Source organism: Phalaenopsis equestris, unplaced genomic scaffold (genome assembly GCF_001263595.1).
Source record: "Phalaenopsis equestris unplaced genomic scaffold, ASM126359v1 Scaffold000719, whole genome shotgun sequence".
NCBI classification, from domain to species: Eukaryota; Viridiplantae; Streptophyta; class Magnoliopsida; order Asparagales; family Orchidaceae; genus Phalaenopsis; species Phalaenopsis equestris.
The window spans coordinates 261,921-268,650 of record NW_018165159.1 but is presented as its reverse complement, the minus strand read 5'-3'; the positions used below and the strand labels follow the sequence as shown (position 1 = coordinate 268,650).

At 33.7% G+C, this 6,730-nt stretch overlaps 1 protein-coding gene across 1 annotated transcript in view; it reads right to left on the bottom strand.

The window, feature by feature from the left end:
* LOC110030449 (EVI5-like protein) overlaps nt 1–6,730 on the bottom strand; it is a 48,514-nt gene that overhangs the window by 1,004 nt on the left and 40,780 nt on the right. The gene's annotated exons all lie outside the window — the stretch shown is intronic.

Genomic DNA, 6,730 nt, shown 5'->3' with positions numbered 1-6,730 from the left:
AAAAGGGGGAGTTGTGTTAGATAGCTGAAGCCAATAACAACAACAACAACAACAACAACAACAAACCTTTATACAACAACAACAATCGTTAGAAAGTGGACATCTAGCATAAATTTTTTTATCAAAAAATTATAACATTAATTTTTTAAATAATTTTATAAATACTATGGTGTCTCCTGAAAGCAACGTGTTGTATGATCAAAACGCAGTGAAAAGTGTGAGAACCGTTGGACTAACGCATAAGTATAGTATTAAATAAAAAAGGGTTCCTACATTATGAATTAATGAGGGCAAAAAAATTAGTTTATAAAATTAGTATTAGGATAAGAACTTAGAATATAGATACTCGCAAATGTAAATTAATGAAATTAGTAGATTATGCCTATGCCTAGTCTAAGGGCAAGTTTGTCTCTTGTAAGCCTAAGGGCAATTTAGTATTTTATTATTATTATTATTATTGGGTATAAATAGGCATAATATGCTTAGGGTTAGGTTTTATTCATGAGATTTAGTTGTGAGTTAGATTTAGGTTTTGAGAGAAATTTCCCACCTCTCGAATTGCAGTAATTGAGAGAGATCACCTATCTCTCAAATCTTAGGTGCTCATATTTGTATTCTTGTTGAATTGATTGAATTATTGAAGAAATATTGTGTTTGCCCTAATTTTTTTGGAAAAGTGAACAATTTTGACGTTGGATCGTATCAAATTGGTATCAGAGCACGATTTTGGGGGTCACCATTGAATCGTTGCAGGCGTGTGAAAAAGTCGTTGCAGGCGTGAGAAATAGCAGAGAAGCGTTGACAAGATCCCTTAGATCGAACCGCGCGATACAATCGCTAGCAAGGAGACCACCACAGGGTCGAAGCGCACTGGGAAGGCTTCAATGCAAAGGATCGAGGCTTACTGAGATCCAAAACTCCTTCGTGACGGAACCCTGTGATACAGTCGCGCTTAGGGGTTGCTAGCAAGGAAACGAAGGGATCGCAGAGGGACGGAGCTTGCTGTGAAAGAGACGACTCGAAGTGATCATGAATATTGGATCGCAGCGGAGGTGTGGTGGTATATCACAATACATTCGCAATTAGAGCCGCTGAGAAGCCGCACGATCGTGGTGAACAGAGAATGAAGCTCCCATCTTTTGAAAGAGGTTACTAGGAATCTTCGACAGGATCGCATTGTACAGTGCTCCAAGACCCCGCGAATGGGAAGCGTTGGGGATCACAACAAACAGAGACCCACAAGCCTTAACCGCGACTCGATCCGTGGGAGTAGAGCTTAATGGGGAGCCGACAAGGTTGCGGCTTACATTGAGTTGCAGCTTGATCTTGCTACGAGTCGACCAATAGGATTGCGGCGCGTCACGTGCGGTAACATCGCGATTCTTGTAATTGAGTGCAGGTGCTTGCATTTTTTGTGATCAAAAAATTTTCTAAGAATAATGTTAGCTAAGAAAATAGATGATTTAGAAAAGAAATTTGAGGAAGAGATATGTCAAATCAAATTTAGGAGGGAAGAAAGGTTTGCCGCCATAGAGTATATATTTTCTTCCATAGGGAACCGAATAGAGGATCAATTTGAGAGCATAAAGGAAATGCAAGGAATGATGAAGATAATGGATTTTCACACCAAATTGGCTTCGTCTGCCATGGGGTCGAGAGACGAAGTCAGTAACGGATTCCAGCAGCAGCAACAAAAAATATTCACATGACAAAAGGGGAGCGTCACAACTTTAGGCGGATCGAGAGCTATAGTTTCAAGCAAGAACCGAAGTGGAGAGAGATGGAAGAGACACGTGAGATTGAGTTGATAGATTCTGATGATCGGTAAGCCACGGGATGAGTTGTTTGTGGCTGTGATATTCTCTAAAATTTAATGAAAATCAAGTCACCAATTGATTCAAATTCATCCAAAGAATGTGCATAAGTCTACATTTCAAACTCCTGTTAGTCACTATGAATCCCTGATTAAATGGAAAAGATTATCAGATAACGACGTAAGACGGAAGTTGCTGGACTTGATCAAGCAGGAGTCTACTTTTTCCCCACATTAAGAACAAGGTGTCTTTTGAGAGGGGAGTAGGGGGTGGTATTGTTATATTATGCCTAGACAAGTTTGTCTTTTGTATGCCTAAGGTTCATTTAGGTTATTATTATTATTATTATTATTATTATTATTAGGGATAATTACATATAGATCACCTGAAACATTGATATTTATAAATTAAGCACTGAAGTGATTTTTTTGAAAAATCGAACCGATGTATTTACGTGTGTCAAAATCAAAACTATTGAGAATTTCATAAAAATGAAAAATATGGATTAGGGCTTTACCATGAATTTTGATATTTAAGTGAGATTTTGAAAAAAAAAAGATGAAAGAGGGCGGTTGATTTGTAAATAGCAAGTTTCGAGTTGTTTGTGTGTAATTGACCCTTATTATTATCGAGTATAAATAAGCTAATTATGTTTAGGGTTAGGTTTTTATGCTTGAGATTGAGTTGTGAGTCTTAGGTTTAGGTTTTAGAAGAGATTACCAACCTCTCGAATTGTAAGAATTGGGAGAGATTGTATGTCTCTCGAATCGTAGATGCTCATCTTTGTTCTCTTGTTGAGCTGCCTGAATTATTGAAGAAATATTGTGTTTGTCCTAATCTTTCTGAAAAAGCGTGTCGATTTTGAGGTCGGATCGTATCAGATACATAGGAAAATAAATACTTTATGCATTCAAGAAACTAAATTGGTTTGAGAAAATGCTAAATAGATTTATAGCTTATGTCTTTAATTTCAATATTTAGGCAAGAGTCATGCTAGAAATGGTGCGTGTAATTATAGATAAAAATTTGGAAGATAATGTTATAAAAACTAATAGAATTAGAGATATTATAAAACTAAAGATTATTGTTGATACTATGATTCTTAATGTTATAAGTATTTATGTTCCCTAAATATGTGTGGATATATGTTGAAAATAAAAATATTGAATGACCTAGAAGAATTAATACAAAAATATCATATGAAAATAAAAAATTTCATTGAAAAAGAATTAGATGGATATGTTGATAGAGTTGTAGAAAATTTTAGAAGTATTTCTAGTGCTTATAGTAGTTTCATTCCAATCCTTTCCATCAGAATGTAATCCAAGCACCTCTATCATCCCTCCCTACACCAGCTTGCCCTGGATTGCCTAAGTCGGACTTCAGAAGCATTGAGTCAAGCACGGAGGCGGTCTGAGTGCCTAATGAAAAAAAAAGAGTCATATTGAATTTTGTTTTAACCTATGATTTCATTATTGTTAATAATTTATTTTAAATTAGAAGTATAGTCATATTGAATTCTAAGGGACGCATTGTAATTGTCAATCAGAAGCCCGAATATGAAAAGTAGAGGGTTGCGTTAGGTAGTCGACAGCTAGCGTAAAACTTATAAAAAAAAATCATGACAAGAATCATTTTGGTCATTGTGTAAGTGCTAGAGCGTCCCCTAGAAGCGGTGCGTTGTATGGCCTGAATATAATGAAATGTGCGCAATGGCCGCTACACCGACGTCTGGGTGTAGTATCAAATAAACAAGGGTTCCCACATTACGTACGGATGCGGGTAACGAAGTTAATCCATGAAACTAATAAAACTAATATTATGATAGTATCTTGGAATATAAGTATTCTCAATGGTAAATTAATGAAATTAGTTAATATTATGATCCATAGAAAAATTCATATCTTACGTATTCAAGAAACTAAATGAGTTGGAGAAAAGTCTAAAGAGATTGATCAATTAGGTTTTAAACTTTGGTATTCTGATAAGAGTCGCACTAGAAATGGTGTAGGTGTTATTATAAATAAGAGTTTGAAAGAGATAAATATCAAGATAATTCAAGAAACTAAATGAGTTGGAGAAAAAACATAATTATCATCCCAATTCAATGCACATTAAACGTCTGTTTGGGGCAGCTGCAGCTTGTTGAAGAATATGTTGATAAACTGATTAAAAATAATCTACCACTAGAAATGGTGTAGGTGTTATTATAAATAAGAGTTTGAAAGATAATGTTGTAAAAATTACTAGAGTTGAAGATAGAATTATAGCCCTTAAAGAATTATAGCCAGAATTATAGCCCTGAAGATTATCATTGATACAAAGATTTTTAATATTATAAGTGTTTATGCTCCTCAAATAGATTTAGATGTATGTTCTAAAGCTAAATTGTGGAAAGACTTAGAAAACTTAATACAATGATACCACTTGAATAAAAAATTTTTTATTGGAGAAAATTTTTTACCGGTATTGTGGTAGAAGATTTCAGAAATATTCATGCTGTCTACGGTTATGGGGTGACTGATGAAGAAGTAGAACCATTTTAGATTTTGCTTTAGCGTGTGATTTTATTATTACTAATACTTTATTCAAGAAAGAGATGAGCATCTTATTACTTATAAGAATGGATCTAATAAAACACAAATTGATTATTTCCTTATGAGAAGAAGAGATCATGGAGATTGTAAAGATTGTAAGGTCATTCCAAGTGAGGAGTTAAGTACCCAACAACGATTAGTAGTTCTATATTTTAAGATGAAGAGTTGTAAAAATAAAAAATACTAGGACTCATCATCATAGAATTAGATGAGGGAAACCTAAAAGACAATTATTTTTATGAGTAAAATTTAAGATTTCAAAATTTGGGATGTTTATGAAGAAGCAAATGTTATGTTGCATAAAGTAACATATACTATTAAACATGTAGCAAAAGATGTACTTAGAGAATCAAAAGTAAAAGCTTTTATGAATAAAAATAGTTGGTTATGGAATAATAATGTACAAGAGAAGATAAAATATAAGAAGTTATGCTATAAAAATTGGTTAAAATGTAAATGCTTAGAGAATTGGAAAAAATAACGAACAAACCGCAGGGAGTCTAAAAAGAACAATTTGTGCCGCTAAAAATTTTGTTTTTAGTGGTTTTTATAATATATTAGATACTAAGAATGGTGAAAAATATATGTATAAACTAGCCAAACAAAGAGATAAGAAAAGTAAAAATTTAACTTGAGTAAATTGTATTAAATATGATAATCAAAAAGTGTTTTTCTTAGAAAAAGATATTAAATATAGGTGGGTGAGTTATTTTGATAAACTTTTTAATGAAGTTTCTGAAATATGATTAATAATAATAAAATGTTTAATTTTTACCGTCGCATTAGTAAAAAAAAAGTTGAAAAGGCTTTAAAGAAAACCAAGGGTGGAAAGTCTGTAGGACCTCATGATATCTCAATTAATGTGTGACAATATTTAATTTAGGAGATTTAGGAGTTCTTGGCTTTCTAAACTCTTTAATATTATTTTAAAACAAAAAATATGTCTGAAGAGTGGAGGAAGAGTATTTTGGTCCCCATTTTTAAGAATAAGGGATGCATTAGACTGTGCAATGATAGAGGAATTAAGTTGATGTGTCGTACTCTAAAATTATGGGAGAGGGTAATTGAACATAGGTTAAAACGTATTACAAAAATTTCTCATAATCAAATCGGATTTATGTCGGGCAGGTCTACTATGGAAGCTATACATTTATTGAGAGGTTTGATGGAGAAGTTCAGAGATGATAAGGATGATCTACATTTGATTTTTATTGATTTATAAAGAGCCTGCGATAAGGTTCCAAGAGATATCCTTTGGAGAGTTCTTGAGAAGAAAGGTGTTGATTATATTCAAGTCATTAAAGATATGTAGTCTAGAGTTGTTACTTGTGTTCGAACTTAAGGAGGATTGATCAAATATTTTCTTATTTCCGTTGGATTACATCAGTGCTCGGCTTTAAGCCCATATCTTTTTGCTCTAGTTATGGATGGGCTCCATATCTTTTTGCTCTAGTTATGGATGGTCTTACTGGACATTTACAAGAGGATGTACCTTGGTGTATGTTTTTTGTTGATGATATCTTTTTCGAGGATAAAACGAGAGAAAAAACCCAAGAAAACTCAAATTATGGAGGTTTGCATTGAAGTCTAAAAACTTTCATTTGAGTAGAACTAAACCTGAATATATGGATTATCATTTTGGTAGTAGTAGTTCTAGTGACAGAAGTGTAACGATTTAGATATCTCGAGTTTGTTGTTAAAAGGTGTTAACGATTTAGATATCTCGGGTTTGTTGACAGTCTATTATTCAAAGTGATAGCGATATAGATGAGGATGTTAATAGTAGAATTCAAGTCGGATGGTTGAAGTGGAGGAACGCTTCGTGGTTGAAGTGGAGGAATGCTTCGGGTTGAAGTGATAGGAAAATACCGCTTATATTGAAAGTCGGATGGTTGAAGTGATAGGAAAATACCGCTTATATTGAAAGGAAAATTTATAAGAGAATGGTGAGACCTGCGATGCTCTATGGCGCTGATTGTTGGCCTTTAAAAGACAAGCATAATACTAAGTTAAGTGTTGCCGATATGAGAATGATTAGGGGGATGAGTGGCTTTACAGTTAGAGATAAAATACGAAATGAATATATCCGTGATAAGGTGGTGTAGCTCCTAAGACGGATAAAATTAGAGAAAGTCATCTTAGATGGTTTGGTCACTGCTGATTCAATTAGGAGTGCAGAGTCTTATGTTAAGAAAGGCAGAGGTAGACCAAGGAAGACTTGGACTTATTCTAAATGATCTCAATTTATTAGAACTAAATGAAAATATGACAATAAATATGACGCAATGGAGAAAAAGGATTCATGTAGCCGACCCCACG